The following is a 23,451-nucleotide window of genomic DNA, read 5'->3' as shown; positions in this document are numbered from 1 at the left end:
GCAAGTGTGATTTTGATTGATTGTATTATTGTTCAAAATATCTGCTGCCGCTCCCAAGGGAAGGACTGTATTTCCCTGGCCCATTCAGTCTTATCCACATGAGTTGTTCTGGCCAAGGAAATTAGAGTGGAACCAATCCCTGTCATTTCTGAACCAACGCTTTAAGGCATGGAGTTTTAAACAAAGATTTTCCACGTCCTCTTTTCCTTCTTCAGTATAGTTGGCCATATCCTAAAATAGAAGGTGTTCCATTAGATTTGGGCACAGGGTGAAGAAACTGTGGAGCAGAAGCATAACTGACCTGAAGCAGACCTGTGGTGTGAGCAATGCATTAACCTTGGGGTTTGTCAATCTCACTGCAATCTGACCTCTTCTGTTACTCTGACATAGTTGGTTCTCTTCTGACTGATATAGCAAGATAAGCTGGATTCTACTGTGGAAGGGCACAAAATTTTTTGTTTAAGTTATAAAAGGAACTCTGAAGAAAACTATTAAACAAATAGTAGTACAGGGCAATGAAAGAAAGGGTAAAAAATTATGAAAGGGATTGCCAAATGTCGTGAGTTTGGGGAACACTGCCATAGGAAGTAGAGAGTTGTTAAGGTTTTTAAGTAGGGGCAATGTAAGTGGCTTTAGGTTTAAGAGATAAAATTCTGATATAGGAAGGAAGAAGAAATTGTAAAGAATTTTATAAAGAACAAGTAAAGGGCGGGGCATTTGGAAATATAGTAATATTAGGGATATAGAAGAATGGTGCTTGCATTTTTAAATGTTGTTTTATATATATATAAATTTAAAAATTTAAGCAGAAGATTATACATGCTGCTATGGTACAGAAAGAAGAGCAGCATTAGATATCCAGATAATCTCAGGAAGTGTTTTGCTGGACAGCATATATGAAATAAAATTTGACCATTCAAATCAAAGAACCACTGCCTCTGTACACATCATTTGCTATCCAGGTCCTTCCTACTCTCTTGGTTTCAGTGCTAGTTTTATAACATAAACAAAATAGTTTTCCACTACATATGATCTGGGTTTACAACTTGTGCAGTTTGTACAATAGCAATCCATGTTTTAGTATTGGAATATGCATAGACATTCATGAACCAATACCAATCACAATTCCTACAGTTTCAAAACAGTGCCAAAATGGCAACCTGAAAACTGTGATAACACAAAACTCTGTGCTCAGAATTTCTAAGAAAAATCCATTATACTGCCCTTCACTCTGACTTTACTTGTCCTCTGTTAGGATGAATGCTGGCTTATTTTATCTAGGAACTTTATTCTTAAATAGTTCCAAGAATTAACCCACTTCATTTTCATTTCAGAGACACATGTTTCCTGGAACCCTCCAAAAATCACATTTTTTTCTTTTTGTCGTCATTTATTTGGTAAATGAGTATAGGGAAAGATTGGATTTAGAGCTGTTCTGCATGGACAAACTCATAAATATTAAACTTAGGTTTAATTATTGGTAGATTGGATTATATAACAGAATTTAAACTCTGTTCACATTGGTATGGCATTTATACCTGGGAAGATAAAGAGTTTTTTCTGTGGTCATTTTATAGGATTGAAATTTGACATTGTGCTGCATGCTATTAAAAATGTATTATTGCACAGTGAACACCCAAGTGTGCTTTATAGTTCCTTTGGCTTTGACTCTGTGCTAGAGCAATGTCTGTTATTTTCCTCTGCATTGAAAAGAACATTCATCCTTTCAGATGTATTCAGAAAGCCAGCACATTTAACTGAAAGCATATTAAAAAGACTCAGACATTACTCCCTAAGATTTATAATCTAAGAGGTAGATTGTAACATTTACACAAACATACTTCAAAATTATTTTAAAGAAATGAATGTTCCTTTTACAAATACATAGAGAAAGAAAAATATTTACAGTGTATACTGCTTAGCGTCATGGACATTTGAGAGAAAAGGTAAATGAAAAATGTATTGTAGAATGTGCAAATTTGGAGTGATTTTTAGAAATCAACCCTGGGCTTTTAGGAACATCAAATAATAGAAGGTTTGATAAATAAAAGTTTATAGTAAACTATGGGATAGAGTATTTCAGATACAAGATATGGACTGTAAATATTTAAAGATTATGTATTAACACCTTAATATATTTTAAAATAATGCTGAAGGTCTTATAACTGTGACTTACTTTAACTTTCTGTGACATAAATGAGGAAAACAAATTCTCCAAATGATAAAAATACTTGTAAACCATGAATTTATTTTGTGACATTTTTAGGCCCGTAAAAATATATCATATATTCATTATTATTCATGATGAAAATTTCATTTAAGGCTTAAAAATGAGACTGCCTGTATGATGCATGGATACCCATTTACTAAACCATTTCAACCATCAAAACTTCTGAAGCCTCAGAGATAGGAACCTGCTTGATTATATAACTATACTGTTTTCCCTTCTGTGGGGTGCAAGCGGTTGTCTGAAAACTGTAATTGACAGTGGAAAATCATCTTTGGTTTAACATTGAGTTTTTGGGAAATACTTGATTATGCAGACCTATGTTGTTTTTTAATTAATTGGCTTAGGAAACAGGCAATCAGAATTCTGCTCAGGAGAATCAGGGAAGAAAAGGGCCAGATCAGAGTTAAGTCAATATTTTACATTTCAATTTTTATACTTAAAACAATATTTTATGTAGAAACTTTTCTACATCTGTGCTTTCAAACTGTAGTTGTTATTGGTATAGAAACATCTACATTTATTCTGCCTACTTAATTGTTCAACAAACTTTAAGAACTTTCTGTATAACCTAAGATAGAATGCCAAACCATAGTATTTATAAAAACTTGGGGGACATCAGCTAGGACAGTTAGACACACTTGAAACAGAATTTCAAAGGTGATTACAAAGCAGAGATACATGCTGACCTTGGGCTATGTCACATAAGCTACTTATGTAATTAGAACTTATAAACTTATGTAATTAGCTACTTGTAAAGTTAGAGTTAAACAAAGAAGGTAATTACTCAGAGCATCATCTTCCCTGCTAACTCAGATACTATTTTAAGTTCTTCATTGATTCGTAAGAGATCCTATCTGATATCTTGGTAGCAGTGGACATTTTTGCAAGTAATTCTCGATTATTATTACTTGGCTTCTTTAAATAGAAATTAAGAAGGTACAGATCAATATTTGATGTCTTCTCCCCCTCCCCCCAACTCATTTTTTTTTTTTTTCCTGTGACTTCACAGAAAAGTTTCAAAAATCAACTCCTCAGTGTTAGGTGTACATGACTTGGGGAATCAGATGATTTTTAGGAGCTCTGTGCATATTTAATAGCTTTTTCAAGACAGTGAAACCAGGAAACGTATTTTGTGCCACTGCAATTAAGCCTAAGAAATTTTATGTGATTGTTTCTGTCTGCCCAGATCCAGGAGGGAGGCAGACTCTGGAAAGCCACAACACATTAGGCATGACTGAGAGGAGGGATCACACACCTGGGGATGTCACTTGAGTCAGAGGAGTGGCCCAAGGGGGCTGTCTGGCAGTGCAAGAATGCAGGAAGTAGATTAGGAAACATTTGTAGAAGTTAAAGAGCTGGAAAGTGTTACCATAAAGAGATACTACTTGAAAGGACAAAGCAGAGGAGAAACTGACAACATAGAATGAAGAAAAACAGGGCAGGCCTAGACAAGTCCAAAGAATGTGTATCCTGGAAGTCAGTTCAGGAAACAAGAACACATAGCCTTCTCTGTAGTGAGTATTCTCATTTGTGGATCTCTCTTTGCTGGGCAAGGAACTGTCTTTGAAGTAAGCAGAATTGCCCCAGGTACACTGACAAAGTCCTGATAAGGCTGACAGCTTTGAGTTTTTCTCATAGATTGTTTGGTATCTACATACTTTGGCTATAGATATTTTAAAATATATATAAAGTATGTAAAACTAAAATGACTACTAACTGAAATAGTAGTTAAATTTTGTGATCTACTGTGTACAACTAACTTTTTTGTGAATATAGATGAAGGGTTCTGTATCTTTATTTCACTAAACCCCTTAGCGGTCATAAGTTGCCTTTCTCAGCTGACCTTTATAGAAGTTTGATGTTTTGTGATGCAGAAGTTTCATTTCAGGCAAGAAAATGTCTCTGCACTAAATAAGGAGTCGATACAATGTAAGTTACTAAGAGCTCCAATCTGTGGAGCAGATGACCCACAGCTAGAAGCCAGCACACCCCATCCTAAATGGAAACAGTAATGGAATTGATCATTCTGTGGATTTGCCTGTGACTTGTAACAGCAGTGTAACCTTGTCTAATGACCTCCTGCATCCCATCCTAGCACACACACATGGACCACCCCAAAATGAGCAACCTGGAACTGGTTATGAGCTAGTCTGAGTCTTTCAAAAGAGACTTTCTAATGAATTTGTTGAGTACTGCTGTGAGAGATGTTCAAAGAGATTAGTATACTTTTTCCCAATACTATTCACTCTTCTTTTATCTTCCAACTTAAAAGTTGAATGAGATGTTCTCTGTGTGCTGCTGTTATAAAAAAAGAAGGATACAGTCACTCACCACCTACCTATTTTTTTTCCCTCAAGGCATTTGTGGTTCTTGGTATCCTGAAAGTGGGAATGACTCAACCCACAATAGGATAATACATTTGCCCAAGATAAAAGGAAATAATGAAGCATACCCAGTATATAGGATGTAAAAAGCTAAAAATATCTCTTTTTCTAGGCATTTTTATTAAAGGCTTTCAAACTCTTAAAATCTTTAAATTGTTTAGAATTCTTCTGAATTCAGTAGCGCATTGCTTTTCACCAGCTTATCGCCAAGAACTAAGGATGAAGGAGAGCTTCTTGCAGCGTAACCAAAGGAGACCCATGACAGGACAGGCTTATTTGTTGGTTTTTCATCCTAGTGTTTTATTTTTAAAAATTAAGTGAATATTCCTTTATACCCTCAAATACACTCATGTCCAGCTTACTAATATAATTCGTGTAGTACTTATCCTTGATTTTTCTAGGCAACCCAACCTACAGCCTTTCATCTCATCTCATCCTTCACCCCACCAGTGAGAAAAGAACATTTTTGCTTGTAGAAGAAATGTGCTATTTTTTTGTGTAGCACATCAGTACATGTGCTAATTTGAGAATCATAACAAGCGTAGATCCAACCCAGAAACAAACCCCAAGTTCACAAAACTGAAAAAGGAATAGGCAAACTCTAGTTGAAACTGTTTCAGACCTCAGCTCACTCTCAACCCAGGACATATTATGTGCCTCATCAATTTAAATGTTACCGTTAGGATTTGGTGGACACTGTTTAAGTCTAGAGAATAGCCAATTGAATAAGACTTGAATATCTAATTGAATTTCTTGAACAAAATGTATACTCAGAACAGAAAATATTTCAGAAATCTATGACTTCATAATGTCACTGGCTCTGAAACATTAACACACTACTTTTGCAGTTTTATTTGGTTATATTTATTTGACAATTGGATCTCTTTTATAGAATATTGTACTGTGCTATAGCTTAACAACTAAAACAACATTTGTTTTTTCCAGACTGGGAATGTCGGAATTATGTCATTGTAGCTAGCATATACTAAGATACTTTTCAGCTATTGCTTCAAATGCTCTATTTTTCCCTGCATGCCCTTTAGTAGAACTACTTTCCAGTGCTTTTTCTATAAGCAATAATTTTGCATTATGGTTATTTTTATCCCTGTTTGCCTCTTCGTGTTCCCCAAACCAGAAACTTCTCAAGGGATAATGTTGTTCTCGCTGCCACACATTATGCCTGGATGCACAGAAATCTCTCAGTGCATGTGAATATTAGTGAAAGGATAGTAATAGGTGAAAAGAAAGACTGCTACAGCCTACCAGTCCTGTAGCTGTTTTGACAAAGAACCTGTTCATTTTATTCTTCCAGATGATTTTATATCATGTGGAGAAGATAAGTCTGTTTGAAAAACTTGGAGTAGAAATGACAGTAGTTAGCAATAAAGGCCAGACCATCACCATATCCAATACAGCTCACAATATTCTCTGCTTTATTCTGTTTTCTCTTTTTCTATTTTTGACTCATATTTGCGCATATGGGATTCAGGAAGTTTCTTTCAGAAAGTCTAAAATCAATGGGCAGCTTAGCTTTGGTATAACATAAAGAGAACACTTCCTGGAATCCAGCGACTTTGATTTGTGTCTGGACTCAGTAACTGACCAGAAGATGGCCTTGGGTCATTTATTTTACTTGTCTAATCCTTAGTTTGCGGATCTTTAAAATAGAAAAAAGTAATAACACTAGATCTTGCTTACATCCAAGATCACTGAGAAAGTCAAATGAAAAAAAATGTGAGAAGAATTCATAAATTTGATTTAATTTTTTAGAGACGAACTTAAAAATCTCAGCTCCACAATCTAGCATATCTTTCTGCTTTACCTAAGTGGATAAAGTGATTGATAATGCATATCTAATTGGCAAATGTGAAATTTAAAATTTCTTTCTTAGTAGTGTTGAGCTACGCCTTGAAGGATAGATAGGATTTGTACATGCAGGGATAGCAGACAGAATTGTATGAGATAACCAAATTTAGTAACTGACAGCAATTTGTGTTTTTCCTCTCTTTAAAATGTTTTTTTTGTTGTTGTTCTTAAGTATGCGAGTATTTTACCATAAAAGAGGAGTTCTTTTTTTTCCTACCAAAGCATTCTTCAGTTTTAAGAACTTTTATCTGTTAACTTTTGTTAAATTGTATACAGTTATAACAGTGTTTAGCATTATCAGAATTTTGATCTAATTTTAATGAGCCAGTGTGTTATTTGATACAATAAAGATCAGCTAAAGCCTTCTTGTGTTGTTCTTAAAGGAGTAGATGTTTTCTCTTTACTTTCTATTTGGAAAAAGTTTAGGCTAGTTTTTGAAAACAGTACAAAGAGGAAATTATGAATACATAATTCATTAAGTGTCTTTCGTAAGCTTATTCCTCCTAAGCTATTACACTTGCTGTCTACATCTGTAGCTCATTTCCTAGGGAGGTAAAGCAATGACATTAAAACTCCAGCAATACGATCTACATCAGAATGGTTGATTAATGTTTTGAAGTATTGTCCCCAGACCTCACATTTTAAATTAATTTAATTCTTAATTATCACAAAGAAAGAAAAGAATATGGGCAAAAGTGAAGAGAATATTCAGAGCAGTTTTCCTCCTCTTGAAAGATATGATTATAGCTTTACAGAATTTGGCAATACGATATAGATGAAGTAATATAGGAAATCACTCATACTGGAAATTGTCCAAGATTGAAACTTTCGAAATGTGGAGTTATCCAAGATGTGACTGTGTAGATTTCAGACAGTTTCCAAGAATGACATTCTTCAGCATAAAATGGAAACTCCAATTTTAAAATGCCTGTGTAGGGGTTCTGTTTAGTTAATATTCCCAATTACATCTTTTTAATTGCTATTTTAAATTTTAAATCAAGTGGAAATCACATTGAGATTTGTAGATGGTAGTGGCTGCAGCAGTGTTTTAAGTCTCCCTGAAGCTTCTTCAACCCCCACTATTCCAATAAAAACAGACAGTTGGCAAGCAATGGGCCTTATTTGAATCTTGATTCAAATGAACTGAAAAAAAAAAATCATTTAAAGACAACCAGGTAAGTGTGAACAGTGATTGGCTGTTTAATGTTCTTAAGAAATTATTGTTAATTTTTCAGGTGCAGTAATCATACTGTTGTATATTTTTTAAGTCCTTGCAGAGATACATACTGAAAGAGTAACAGATGAAATATGGTATCTGAAATTTGTTTCAAAGTAACCCAGGAGAGGTGGAGTAAGTGGCAATTTAGATGAAATGTGATTGGCCATGTGTTTATAGTTGTTGAAAGTTTGTTATGGGTACATCCAGTTAATTATACTGTTCTCTCTACTTTTGAATATATTTGAAAATATTTGTAATAAAATAAAATTTTGATGTATGTCAAAATAAATGCTGACCTAGATTTTTTTTTAAAAAAAGTATTTTTAAGATAGCTAAGAAGCAAATAGAATAAATAAAATGGAATGCAAAAAAAATATCTAATTAATCCAATAAAAGAAGTTTTAAAGGGAGGGCAAAAGTAATACTATAGGCCAGGCACAGTGGGTCATGCCTGTAATCCCAACACATTGGGAGGCCAAGGTAGGTGGATCACTTGAGGCCAGGAGTTTGAGACCAGCCTGACCAACATGGTGAAATCGCATGTCTACTAAAAAAAAAAAAAATTAGCTGGGCATGATGGCAGGCACCTGTAGTATCTGCTACTTGGGAGGCTGAGACTGGAGAATTACTTGCACCCAGGACGCAGAGGTTGCAAGGAGATCATACGATTGCACTCCAGCCTGGGTGACAGAGTGAGACTCCCTCTCGGGGAAAAAAAAAAAAAAAAAAAAAAAAACCCTACAAACTAAATATTTGTCCCCCCACTCCCTAAAGTCATATGTTGAAATTAGAACCCGCCAGGCGCCATGGCTCACGCCCGTAATCCCAACACTTTGGGAGGCTGAGGCAGGTGGATCACTTGAGGCCAGGAGTTCGAGACCAGCGTGGCCAACATGGCAAATCCCTGTCTCTACTAAAAATATACAAATTAACCAGGCGTAGCAGTGGGCGCCTGTAATCCTAGCTACTCAGGAGGCTGAGGCAGGAGAATCACTTGGATCTCGTAGGCGGAGGTTGCTGTGAGCTGAGATTGCATCACTGCACTCCAGCCTAAGCAACAGAGCAAGCATCCATCAGAAAGAAAGAGAGAGAGAGAGAAAGAAAAAAGAAATTAGTCCCAATGTGAGGATATTTGGAGGTGGGGCCTTTGGGAGGTGATTAGGTCATGAGGGTGGAGCCATCATAAATGGGATAAGTATCTTTATCAAAAGGACCCCAGATAGATTCCCTCTTCCCTTCCACCATGTGAGGGCACAGATAAAAGATGGCTATGAACCAGGAAGCAGGCCCTCACCAGACACTAAATCTTCTTGTGCCTTGATCTTGGACTTCCCAGCCTCCAAAACTCTGAGAAATTTCTTTGTGTAAAAGCCACCCAGTCTGTGGTATTCTGTTATAGCAGCTTAAACAGACTAAGACAAGTAACAACAGTGAGATGAGATAACCATAAAAGAAACAAATTAGAGATTTAAACCAACTTTATTGGTAAACTATGTTAAAATAAATTGTTTAGAAACTCCAATAAAAGACAGAGTTGTCCAACTAGACACGAAAACAAATGCAGCTGTCTGCTGTCTAGAAAAATGGGGATGGAAACAGACATACTATATTAACACTAATCATATAAAGCTGGAGTGGTTTTGTTAATATTTGACAAAGACTCCAGATTAAGGAATATTATCAGAGATTAAGAAGGATGGTTTATAATAAAGTGGCCAATTCATCAAGACATAAAATTCTTAAATGTATATTCCTCTAATAATAGATCTTCTTAGAAATCAGTAAAAAAAAAAATTTCACAAAAATTACTAACTAGTTGGATATTAAGCAATACATTTCTAAATAACCCATGCTGTAAAAAACAACATCAAATGGTAATTAGAAAATATTTTGAAGTCAATGAAAATGAAATTATAACATATCGAGAACGGCAGGGGGCAGCTAAAGCAATACTTAACAGCAAACTTATACATTAAAATAAGTATATTAGAAAATTTTAAGAGGTTTAAAATCAATTACCTAAGCTTACAATTATGACGCTAAAAAATGAAGAGCAACTAAAACCCAAAGTAATTAGAAGGAACGAAATAATGGTAGTAGAAATCAATAAAACAGAAAATGTAAAAGCAATAGATGAAGTAAATGAAATCAAAAGGTGATTTCTTGAAGAGATCAATAAAGTATATAAGTCATAGCTGGACTTGTTTAGGAAGAAAAGAAGACCCAACTTTCTATTATTAAAATTACAAGAGAGCACTTCAGATAAATGGACAAAATTCCTGTTTACACATATTTCCAAAACAAATAGGAAAACTAAATCATCTATTTAAAAAATCAAATTTGTATTAAAAATCTCCCCACAAAGAAAACGGCATTGGTGAATTACACCAGATATTTAAAGAAGAAATAATGCCAATCCTATATAAACTCTTTCAAGAAAAGAGCAGAGTGGGGGAAATTTCCCAACTCATTTTATAAGGTTGGTTTTATCTTCATTACCAAATCTACCCAGAAACTACAAGAAAGAAAAACTATAGATGAACATCACAGTATCTCCCTTGTATATAGACAGAAAAATTCTCATATTGAATCCAGCAATATAAAGGAACGCGTGGTTGATTTAACATCTGTATTCAATTGGTGTAATTCATTATAATAGAAGAAAAGAGAAAAATAATACGACCATCTTAATACATACAGAAAATAAACTAATGAAATTCCAAATCCATTCATGATAAAAAAAAACTCTCAGAAGGCTTGTAATGAAAGGAAACTTCCTCGACCTGATACACAACATCTCTTAAAAACCTACAGCTTATATTATACTTAATAGCAAAATATTATTTTCCCTCTAAAATCGAAAACCAGGTGAGAATGTCTACTCTTAACACTTCTACATGACATTTTCCTGGAGGTCCTAGCCAGTGTAATAAGGCAAGAAAAGGCATATAGTTTGAAAAGGAAGATATACTCTATTTTCGGATGGCATTATTTTTTATAAAATGCTATAAGAATAAATGAATGTAACAAGGTCTCAAAAAAGGTTAATGTAGACAAATATATTTTACTTCTATTACTAAAAATTGGCAAATGAAATATTTTAAAGGCTAATTATATCATCAAAACATGAAATTCTTAAAGATAAATTTAGCAAGAAATAACAGGATCACTACACTGAACACTATAAAATGTTACTGAGTGAAATCAAAGAAGATCTAACTGAAGAGATCACACTCATGGATAAGAAGACTCAATATGTTAAGATGTCAGTTCCTTTTAAATTAATCTATAGATCAACTCAACTAATTCTAATCATAATCCCTATAAACAATTCTGTAAAAAATGACAAGCTGGTTCTGAAATTTATATAGAAATGCAAAAGAACTGTAGTGGCCAAAACATTCCTGAAAAAGAAAGACATTCCTATCTGATTTCAAGACTTACTATAAAGTTACAGTAATCCAGACAATGTGATGTTGGTAAAATAGACATAAACATCAAGGGATCAGAAGAGAGTCGAGAAATAGATCCATATATGCATGGCCAATTGATTTTCCATAAAAAGACCAAATTAATCCAATGGGGAAAGAATAGTCTTTTCAACAAATAGTACTAATGCAGTTGGCTATCTACATTGTGGGAGAAAGTAGAGGGAATGCACTTCAGTTCTTACACCCTAAACAAACAAACAAAAAATCTCAATATACATCATAGACCTAATAGTAAAAGCTAAAATCATAAAACATTTATAAGGAAACAGGAGGAAATCTTTGTGACATCAGGGTAAGCAAGTAGATAGGACAAAAAAAAGCACACGCAACAAAAGAAAAAATTGATATATTGGAGTTTATTAAAATTAAAATGATCTACTCTTTGAAAGACATTGTTAAGAGAATACAAAGCCCAAGCCACAGACCAGAAGTATTATTTGCAGTAAGTATATCTAACAAAGGACTTATGAATAAAGAATTCTTACAACTTAAAAATAAGACAAAAAAAGCAACCTTTCAAAAAGGCCAAAAGATTTGAACAGACAAGTCACAAAAGACTATAAAAAGATGGCAAATAAGCACATAGATATAATGTTCAACATTATTAATCATTAGAGAAATGCAAAAAAATTATATTGACATGCTACAGCACAACAACTAAAATAGCTAAAATGAAAAAGACAAAATATTAGGTGTTGGAGAGGTTGTGAAGCATCATGTTAATGGGAATGCAAATTGGTACAAACACTTCAGAAATTAGTTTGGAGGTTTCTTCTGAAGTTAATCACATCCTTTCCATACAACCCAGTAATTCAACTATGACATACTTAGTCAGGCGAAATGTGTCCAGCAAATGTTTGTACACAATTGTTTATAGCAGCCTTATTCATAATGGACAAAATTGGAAATTACCTAGATGTTACTTCAACAGGTGAGTGGATACGCAAATTATGATACACCCATATAATTAAATACCACCCAGATAGATGGAATGAATTACTGATATGTCCAATAACCTGGTACAATTTCAGAAACATTGTGTTGGGCAAAAAAGCCAGATACAAAACAATGTACACTGGACAAGTATTTATATAAAATTCTAGAAAAGCAAAACCAATATCTGTTGACCAGAAATAGCTCAGTTATTGACTAGAGTTGGGCATGAAGGAACTTTTTGATGTTATGGAAATGTTTACTCTCTTGTCTGTGGTAGTGGTTACATGGATTTACACATTGTCAAAACTCATTGGCTTACACATAAAATGGGTACACTTTATATTTCGTATATTATACATGAATGAGTGATTAAAGTACTGGATTTCTTGGCTTCCAAGAATTATAGCATACAAAATCATATATTCCTAGCTATTTTCAAAGGACAGACTAATTCTACTTTAAGCAAACAGCATTTGATGACACTTTTTATCACAGACAAGATTCTCCTGGTACAATTATTAAAAGTTGGCTTAGGCAACTTTTATAGCTAGACTCACCTAGGGGGAGAAGACGACCCAACTCTCCATTATTATAATTAAAAGAGTGCACTTAGAAGAAATGGACAAAATTCCTGATGACACAAATTTCCAAAACACAAAAAGAAACAGAAAAACTAAATCATCTATCCATTTTAATCATCAAATTTATTTGCTTGTAGCTCCTTAGGTTTCATAGTACCTTTGAAAGCAAATGAGTACCCAAGCTGATATTTATCAAGTATTGTAGCCACCCTTTGTTTTTCAATTAATGTTTTTATTTTGAAATAATTATATATTTACATGCAGTTTTAAGAAATAATGTAGAGATCCCATGTACTCTTTACCCAGTTCCCCTGAATAACACCTTGCATAATTATAGTGTAGTTTCACCCAGGAGATTGACATTGATTCAATCCACTGATTGTGTTCAGACTTTGTTTTACTTATGCATGTGTATGTATTTTATACAGTTTTATCATATGTAGGCTTGTGTGTCCACCAGTACAGTCAAGATATCGTTCTGTCACCACAAGGATCCCTGGTGGTGGCCTTTTATAAGCACACTCCACTCCCCACATCCTCCATGTCCCTGTCCTTAACTCCTCATGACCACTATTTAGGTTGGTGCAAATGTTTTCGAGGTTTTTGCATTACTTTCAGTGGCAAAAACTGTACTTACTTTTGCACCAACCTAATGTGCTTTTTTCATTTCTGGAATGTTGTCATCTCAAGAACGTTTAATAAATAGGATCCTACACACTAATCTTTGGGGACTGGCTTTTTTCTCAGCATAATTCTCTGGAGATTCTTGTGTCAGTAGGTCATACCTTCTTATTGCTGAGTAATATTGTAGAGTATGAATATATCGGTTTTCTTAACAATTCACCCTTTTAAAGACATATGGGTTGTTTCCAAGTTTAACTCCTACAAATTTATTTTCAGCTGTCTTGATTTCATTATTCCATAACAAAACATAACAATCAATGTTTCCCATGGTATAATTTAAGCATTTTGAAGAATTCTCAAATATTAAGATACTAACTTTCTGTATACCGTCTAAAATACCTTAAGATCTTTTCCTGAGTCTGTTTAAGGAAGTTTCCTTGAAGAAGTTGTATTCCAAGTACAGTGGAACTTCTTTAATAAGCACTTTGGATTAGATTTTACCACAACTGAGAACATGACTTTTTGTGGACTTCTTGTAATTTTCAGGTAATGATAAATGCAATCAGATAGAAGCCTGTGTGACTTCTAATTGGATCACAGGGAAAATATATATCCTGTAGAATTTAGGATAAAAGGTGCCTCGTTCAAAGGAGAGAATGTAATTTTTTTTTTTTTTTTTTTTTTTTTTTTGAGACAGAGTCTCGCTCTGTCGCCCAGGCTGGAGTGCAGTGGCCGGATCTCAGCTCACTGCAAGGTCCGCCTCCTGGGTTCACGCCATTCTCCTGCCTCAGCCTCCCGAGTAGCTGGGACTACAGGCGCCCGCCACCTCGCCTGGCTAGTTTTTTGTATTTTTTAGTAGAGACGGGGTTTCACCGTGTTAGCCAAGATGGTCTCCATCTCCTGACCTCGAGATCCGCCCGTCTCGGCCTCCCAAAGTGCTGGGATTACAGGCAGAATGTCATTTTCTTCTGTGAGTGGAAAAGGCTGATTGATTCATTAGGCACCTAGGGTCAGTTAGATATTCCTGTTAAGAATATTTTACAATTTGTTGGGCAAAGGTTTTGGTTCTGACATATCCTTCATTCCCTTCAAAATGCATTTAGAATTTTTGATCTGATCTTTCAGCATTAGAGGTTCCAGGCAAGATAGAGAGAGTCAACTTTGAAATATAAACTTGTCATCAATTTTTTTCATAATTTTTAGTTTGTGAAATCATGTTCTCGGAAGCTGTTGTAAAACTTGCATATATTGGTATACAGATTGATTTTGTGATTTTAAATATCAGTTCTGCTGCAGCTACAATTGCTGTCACTGTAAGCTTTTTCTGGTAGCAAAATCAATATCAGAAAGAAGTTTGTTAAATTGCAGGGAATCTGCTATGGCTAAGGAAAGTGTTTAATGAATAGACCGGCCATTAATTGTCTCTTGCTGTTAGATCCAATTACCTGTGAAACTAAGCAAATCCTGCCCACGGCTTTCTGCTCTCTTCCTGTGTTTCCAAAATGTCCCTTCAGCAAACATAATAGAGAAAAAAGCGGGCAACTCCGTTCCTAGATTCTTTATTTAAAACCTAAACTCTGACGTGCCCACTCAGATCTGGTTTTGTTCATGCCTAAGTTACTGAGGAAGTGCCACTCCTCCAACTCCCTTCACTTACCTTTGCCATTAGCAGATTATTTAAGTGGAATGGATTTTTGTGTTTAAAGAGCACTGTCAGCAGTATTTACAACTTCTCCAAACGTTTTAAAAAATATTGTAGCATGTTTTAAATATAATAGATCAGTTTTTAAATACACTATTTCAGGCCTATGGGAATAAAGTCTCTGAAAAACAACAACAACAACAACAAAGGCATTAACCTAAGAGACAGAGTATAATGCAGGCTGGAAAGATTTGTCATTTATCCTGTCTGTGCTCCTTCATGATGTACCCAGATTCCCACTTCCCACACCACTTTTACCTCTTATGCCTGCTCCAGCTACCCCAGGATTATTACAAGTGCCTCCTAACTGGTGTCCCAGCGTCAGCCCCAACCCCTGCCTCTCCCTGCACAAAGCAGAGCAGCCACAGTGATCCTTTTCAAACAAGGCCAGATCACAACATTTTCTCTTCAACACTCTGCAGTGGCTTCTCACATCATTTAGAATAAAAACCATGCCCTGCAGAGTCCTACACATTCTGGCCACATGCAACACACAACTCTCTGGCCTGGCCTGGCCTGCCCTTACTGTCTTCCTGGCTCCTTCCATTGTCACCACTGGTTGACCCTCACTGTTCTTGCCTGCCCAGCAGGCTTCTCCCTCCGGCAGGCTTCTCTCTCCAGTAGACTTCTCCCTCCAGCAGGCTTCTCTCTCCAGCAGGCTTCTCCCTCAGACTGTGGCACTTTCCAAGCAAGTGCCAAAGTCTTCAGGTATCTGCAGAGTGTTTTCTTTCTCTGCCCAGCATAGTGGCTTCCCTGGGAGCCCTGTCAAAACAGTAGAACTACCCAACCTGACGTCCTAGCACTACTTACCCTGCTTCTCTTTAGTGTATATAATTCTCCATTTACATTTAACATGTAAATATAAACATTTCTGTATGTTTATCCATTTATTTTCTAAAATGTAAGCTCCATGAGAGGAGAGACGTTCTGTTTAGTATTGCTACACAGCAGACTAGAACAATGTGTGGAGCCTAGAAGTCACTTAGCAAATACTTGTTGAATAAATTAATTAATTAACTAATCTATGTCCCCTTTCCTTTATTCCATATTAATATAAAAGTTACAGAATAAGCTACAAAGAAATCAGGGAATACCAAAGCTATTTAATAAGCATAACATGAGTACAGTAAATCAATTGGTTTTGACAGGTTATTATTAATCTAGCAGTTTCTGGTAATTAATGTTAAACTCTATCATTATGATTGTGAAGTTGTCAGTTTCTCTTTGAAATTAATCAGTGTTGCTTCACATAGCTCAAAGTATATTATCAGGTGTTTATAAGATTAGAACTATTTCTCTGATGGAATGAACATTTTATTATAATGACATTTATCCTTATCAAGGATAAGGATAGTAGTTATCAACTACTTTTGCCTTAAAATTTATAGTATTTTTACTACTTTTCTTTTTGTTAATATTTGCTTGTTACATCTCTTTTTCTTCACAAGTATTTCAACTGTTTGTATTTGCATGTGTGGGTATGTCTCCTAAATAAGATATTTAGTGTATTTTCCCCACCACTCTAACCAACTGCCTTTTAATCAAGTCACAGCATGTTTACATTTACACACATGCAAACCAGTTTTTGTTCATAATTTAATTTCTTGTCAAATATTTTTTTTTTTATGTATTCAGACATTTCTTCTTCCTCTACTGTATCTTTTCTTTGGATACTTTGAGCCTTTTTTTTTTTTTTTTTTATTATTATTCTGTAGTTTCATACTGATGTACCTTGATAGAGGTGTAATTGTATTTATCCTGGGAAGGGATCATTGTCCTTCCTAGATATGAAGATTCTTGTTTTCCATCAGTTATGAAAAATTCTCAGCCATTATATTTTCAGATATTACTTACCAAATTATCTCTCTTCTGTCCTTTTGGAATTCCAGTGAAATGCACGCTGGCCATCACATTCTGCTTTCCCTGTCTCATAAGCTCTTGTTCACAGATGTCATTTTTTAGTGCCATATTCTGAGGAATTTATTCAGATCATTCATCCAGTTCACTGCTTTTCTTCACATATATCCAATTTGCTGGTTAGCATATCTGTTGAAGAATTCTTTTGTCTGACTATATATATATATATATATGTGTGTGTGTGTGTTTGTATGTATATGTATTTTTTTCAGGAAGTTACATTTTATATCTTTTTAAATCTGAATGTTTTTACAGTAGCTATTTTTTAATTTTTTAGATATCTTCTTTAAATAATTATATTCATGCTTATTTTTGCTCCTAAGTGATAGTTTTACAGTCTAAAGTTTAATGTGCCTGTAGCTCTGCTGTTTATTGTTGTTATCCACTGCTGGCTACTGATCACAGTAGATTGTTTCCTCATGCATTTTGTATAATTGTCATGTAAGTCTATTTTCATCAAGGTTTTATCTATGGCAATCCTGTGCAGCCTCTGTTGAGAGCTTGTCCTTCTAAAGAGTTTGTTTTTTTGTTGTTGTTGTTGTTGTTTTTTTTTGCATTTGCTTCTTTTAGATGCCACAGGGCTATCACCAACCAATAGGCTGGTCCCTAGAATAAGGGAACATTTACAGTGGCTGCCTTATACCCTGTACTTCAAGTGGGAGAATGGCTGTACTTTACTTCTCCTTTCTGAAAATTAATACAAATAAATTTAGAAATTTCTGCCTTCATTGTATCCCAAGAGGCCCATGGAAGATACCTCTAGTGAGGCCTCTTTTCCAATGTCATTATCTTGGATGATTCCACACTGAGTTGCCCTTCCCAGAGGGCTTTGTTGCCCTATGACATAATTTATTTTAATGTTAATTTCCCTACTTGGAGGTTCCTAGATTATTCATTGAAATCTCAATCTGATATAATATTTTTGGCCTGTGGTTATAAATTCTCAGGATGGAGATATAGTTACATATCCATATCTATATCTATGGTTACATATTCATATCTATATCTCTGTATCTTTATATCTATAGATATGGATATGTAACTATGTGTATATACATAGACACATCTACATATAGATATGTAACTATATATACACATAGTTCTAGACACATAAATGGATAACAGTCTCAATCTAAGTTCACACAGAAACATACAAGTTTTCTTGTGTCCCACTTCCAGTGGGTGGGTATCTCTGCTTGTACCCCTTTTCATCAAGTACACTATGCTTATACTTCCAGTCTCCTACAACTCCTTGTATGAAGTGGCCCTTGCCTATTTCTCTGGCATCATTTCCTGCCACTGTATTTCTCTTACTTCTGTGCATAAACCATCTTAGTCTTTTTTCTGTTTCTCAGACATACCAAGGTTATGTTGCACTTGCTATTTACTCATAGAATGTCCTTCTACCATCTTCACATACGTCCATCTTCTTATTGTCATTCAGATCGCATATCCCCGCATGACAGGATACATAATATGAGGAGCTGCATGCAAAATGAAAATTAATCAGTGTTGCTTCTGTAACTTATGTAACAGGGCCCCTTGTTAAAAATGATCAATAATTTCAAGACAGTACAAGCAGAGCACTAAATCAAACAGGGACTTCTAAGTATGAGGCCATATGCAGTCGCAAAGATTACACACCCATGAAGCCAGCGGGACCTTCCTGACCAGCCCATTACTGCCCAACCCCACTTAGTGTTTCTCTGTTATATCACTTTTGTACTTTTTTTCATCACGACAATTATCACTATGTGAAATTCTTTGCTTACTTATTCATTGACTATCTCCAGGTACTAGATTCTAAGTTCTGTGGGAATGAGGATGGCTTGTGTTGTTTGCTGCTGCAGCACCTAGAATGGTGCCTGGTTCATTAATTAGTTTGTGTAATGAGTGAATAACGTCTGCTTTCCTAATGAATCTCCAAGTAGCCCAAGAACCTTCTTCAACATAATATGCTAGGTCTCCATTTCCAGTTGATCTGATTTTGCACAAACCAGTGAATTTTGGATTCTAAGCCAGCCTTTTTTTTTTAATAGATGAGGAAACTGAATCCCAGACCGCTTAAATAATTTGCTAAAATTCAGAAAACCAATTAAATGGCAGAGCTAGGAAAAGAAAAATAAGTCTGCTGACTTCCAATTCTACCCTCTTTTTCCTAGGACAAGTACATTGGGTGAATTTTCCTGCTGTAATAATCTTTGTATTCAGCCACTTGACTTTTAAAATAATCTTAAATGGAATATTTCCCAAATTTGAGTCTTAATTCTGTGCAAAGAGAAATTAGACTAGGTCATGAGGTCAGCCCTCTCAAGCAGATTGTCATTTTCTCCGGGAAAACTCTGTTTCGTTTATGGCTGTTTGCTTTATGTTTTGTTTATGCCTTTGCTACCTATAGCAGCTTCAGTTGTTTCAATCCCCCTTGGAAACAGCCTTGCCAATTCTTACTCAGTATAAGTTGCATTCCTATTTATATTATTCTCAGAAGAGATTTTAGCCACAAATTATTTTTCTGTTTACTGTTTTCATTCAAAGCACATCAGCACCAATTACCTTTCTGCAAAAATTCCAACGATTTAAAGATATATTACCTTTTTGGGAAGCTCAATGGCAGTTTTAGAGTTGCCCTGATTTTTTAATGTACCTAGAAGATTGGGATAGGTTCAGCTATCACAATAAACATTACATATACGTTTACTCGGCAAAAATCTGTTTTTCATTGAACTGCAAAAAAAGGCAGACATCAATCTTCATTTTGTAATTTGTACATATCACCTGCTCCACTGCAGAAGGGGAACACTTCTTACTCTAAGGATTCTGACAGGTGACACATTATTCTGTTGTAAATTTGATTCTCTGTGTACCAATCATCTGAAGGGTCTACCAAGCTTCTTTCTAAGGCATGTGAACTCATGATCCAGCCAGCTGTCCTCAGTTGCCAGGCTTTAGTAATGTGAATGTGTCATTCTGCTTTCTCTCAAAACACGTTCTTGTATAATAGGCCTAACTTTAAAAAACATTCAGTTGTTCCATTTCACTGACGTGCATTCTCTACCATTTGAATTGCTATTAATTGTACATACTGTTTTATGGTCTTGATTTTTCCCATCTTTTTGACCAGGTTTTTAGCTAACCCCCAGATTTGGTTTTTGCTTTTGTTTTTGTTTTGTTTTTTGTTTTTGTTGAGTTTTTTGGGGGCAGAGGATTATCTTCTTGTTTACTTTATTTGATTTACTCTACTCTGCCAGTTCTAGAGGAAATGAAGCTTATTTTTACTATAATTTTAGAGGTTATTCTGGGTGGCTTTCTGTAAAAGTGGGCCGTGTAGGGGATCCTAATGGTCAAGATTAAAGAACAGAACAGGCTGGGCTTGGTGGCTCATGCCTGTAATCCCAGCACTTTGGAAGGTCGAGGTAGGCGGATCACTTGAGGCCAGGAGTTTGAGACCAGCCTGGCCAATATAGCGAATCCCCATTGCTACTAAAAGTATAAAAAAAAAAAAAAAAAAAAAAAAAAAGAGGCCAAGCGTAGTGGCACATAACTCTAGTCCCAACTACTCGAGAGGCCAAGGCAGGAAAATCACTTGAACCCAGGAGGCGGAAGTTGCAGTGAGCTGAGATTTGCGCCACTCTACTCTAGCAGCCTGGGTGACAGACTGAGACTGTGTATCTCAAAAACAAAAAAACAAAACAAAACAAACAAAAGACACCAGAACAGTAATTCTTGAGGTGGCTGTATTATCTGAAGTGGGGATAGTGGGGACAAGATGGTAGGATTGTTCGAAACAAGCAGCACCTTTATTTTATTACTCTAATTTATTTGGGGGACAATTTATAAATTAGAATTTTAATTTATAACTATAAAGCTGTTGTATTATTTCATAAAATTATATGTTTATATTATATATATAAAATACATAATAGTACATTAACATGTTTACATGTCATTATAATTAATATATAATTGTGTTTACAGAAAGTATTTTGAGCTTCATTTAGTACTAAAGGAATGTAAAAGATTTTTATGTTTCCAAAAGTATCATGAGAAATGTCCCAGAAGATTAAAAAAAACTGGAATGGATGTGATCTGTCTCACCAGCCTTTCAGCACTAGCCCAGGGTGTTCCTGGGAGGTTGTGCATGCCCTGCCAGGAAGCCAAACACAGGAGCTGTAGTGTCTGCTCAGGACAGAAGCACCTGCTTTACAGTTAGAAACAGTTGAAGGGCTCTTATGCATAATAAGTATGTTGTAAATTTTTAATGAATTAATAGTTACTTGGGGATCTAGATTTTAGTTTACTGTTTATTAAGGTATCTCCTTTTGCTTTCCGTTTCTTATTCAAGTTAATTGATCTTCATTTAATGTTCCAAAGCCCCTATATTAGTAATCTATTGCTATGTCACAAGTGACCCTAAAACTTAACAACTTCAAACAATGAACATTTATGTCTCACTCAGTTTCTCTGAGTCACAAATCCAGGAGTAACTGAGCTGAGGCTCTGGGGTGGTAACTCTCATGAGATTGCAGTCCTCTGAAGGCTTAAGGGTAGCTAAAGGATCCCCTTCCAAGGTGGTTTCCTCGTGTGCCTGGCAGGTTAATACTGGTTGTTGTCAGGCCTTAATTTCTCTCTTTATGTGGAGTTTTCCACTGGGCATCTTGGCTGTCCTCATCACATGGCAGCTAGCTTCCTCCAAAGTGGGTGATCCAAGAAAGAGACTGACAGACACCATCATATCTTTGATCTTAGCTTCTGAAGTCACACTCCATCATTCTATAATATCAAATTGGTTACATAAGTTAACCCTATTCTGTGGGAGCTACACAAGGGCATGAACACCAGGAGGTAAGATCACTGGGAGACATTCTGGAGGCTGACTCCCACAGCCTCTAATGAAGATCTTATTAGAAGTATTCTTTAATTAAAACAATAACTTTCATGTTTACATGGATGGAATATATAGGTTGAATTACGACTGGTTTTCAGTATGTATCTGTGTGTGTGTGTGTTTACTATAACTGGCTTATAACATGTATCCATTAGCTTTTCATTTTATTTGAAAGCATACTTGCATCTAGGAATATGATTAGGTTATCTGCTTCATGTTTGTCATTCTCACAGAATAGAAGTTACCAATGAGAGACAACAAAAGGGACGAAGTTGTCCTCATAATCTATGTGAAATTGACTGAAATATTTAGCTACTTTACAAGAGATGGGTTATTAGATTAGCTCCTCATTTTGTGTCAAGTCACCACTTATGTATTTTCCCATATTGCTGTTATTTATGAAAACAGAAAACCATATTCTGCTAGAGAACCAACATATAAATGAGAAAAATCTGTGCTGAAATAAGAAAATAGCATTATAATTATAGCTCAGGAAATGCAAGTCAGAAATCCAAAATAAGTTCAGTGTATGCTGAAAATGTTAGCATTTTTCAGTGTACTTAAAGATAATTACATTGCAAACATAATACAGTTTATACCATTGTTTCCCAGCTGAAATGTTTAGGGATATTTGCGTGCTTACTTTAAATCAGGCTTGCATGCTTGCTTGAAATCACGTGTTGTTTTCATAACATCAGAATTTATACGAATAACGAAATGAATAGTTTTCATTAACCAGTACTTACTGTTGAATAGCTTCCATTATCAGGTGCCTACACAAGTTATCAAATAGTACTTTTTAGGTCATTATGTTTTAAGTTTTTTTAAATAACCAAAAAACATTCTTTTACACTGATATTGAGCATAAAACAAGTTGCTTTTCTAATAGAATATTTGGCAATATGTTTTAAAAGACTTAATGTCCACATTCTATAATAAGCAGCTTCACTTCTAGAAATGTGTTATAAGGAAATAACTAGAAAGGAAGTCAAAGGTGCATAAATGTCCATGGCAGCATTATCATTATTAAAAATAGTACAAAACCATCTAGCAGGAGAATGGTAAAATAAATGACGCTACATCTTATTGTTAGTTGGCATATAGACTGAACTGCTGAAACCAAAATACCCATCTAAACAAAGTTTATTTCAATCATGTTATATTCTGGAGATTTACTGGCTGGCTGTACAGCACAAGATTATTTAAAGCCTGGGTTTTCTCTCCTTTTTCAGTAGTCACTAGGGTATTATACTTTCTAGCTTCTGCCAGCTCACCGTCACCAAGACCTTGTGCCAGCTCATGGGAATGGAAAAAAAGGAAAAAGTGGGCAGGCAGCTTGCTTTTAAGGAAATGGTCTAGAAGTCTTATACCTCATTTCTTTTTTTGTTTGTTTGGGTTTTGTGTTGTTGTTGTTGTTTGAAATGGGTCCCACTGTGTTGGCCAGGGTGGTCTCAAACTCCTGAGCTCAAGAGATTCTCCTGTTTCAGCCTACCAAGTAGCTGAGATTACAGGCATGCACTACTGCACCCAGAATTGTACCATATTTCTGCCCACATTCCAATGGCAAAAATTTGGTCACATGGCCACACTCAGATCAATTAAGATGTTAAGGGTTA

At 35.3% G+C, this 23,451-nt stretch overlaps 1 protein-coding gene, 1 long non-coding RNA gene and 1 other non-coding gene across 3 annotated transcripts in view; 2 read left to right on the top strand and 1 right to left on the bottom strand.

Moving 5' to 3' along the window:
• Window positions 1-23,451, top strand: part of SLC2A13 (solute carrier family 2 member 13) — a 364,441-nt gene that overhangs the window by 304,906 nt on the left and 36,084 nt on the right. The window lies entirely within an intron of this gene.
• On the top strand, window positions 1,622-1,755 carry LOC114671196 (small nucleolar RNA SNORA22). Its single transcript, XR_003721083.1, has one exon. It is a non-coding gene; the product is annotated as a small nucleolar RNA SNORA22 (small nucleolar RNA).
• Window positions 17,181-23,451, bottom strand: part of LOC144332820 (uncharacterized) — a 47,032-nt gene continuing 40,761 nt past the window's right edge. Inside the window, exon 8 of the long non-coding RNA XR_013400961.1 lies at window positions 17,181-18,434. This is a non-coding gene — a long non-coding RNA (uncharacterized LOC144332820). The remainder of the gene's footprint in view (window positions 18,435-23,451) is intronic.

Source organism: Macaca mulatta, chromosome 11 (genome assembly GCF_049350105.2).
Source record: "Macaca mulatta isolate MMU2019108-1 chromosome 11, T2T-MMU8v2.0, whole genome shotgun sequence".
Taxonomy (NCBI): Eukaryota; Metazoa; Chordata; class Mammalia; order Primates; family Cercopithecidae; genus Macaca; species Macaca mulatta.
The sequence above is the reverse complement of the archived record's forward strand: the minus strand, read 5'-3'. Positions and strand labels throughout refer to the sequence as shown.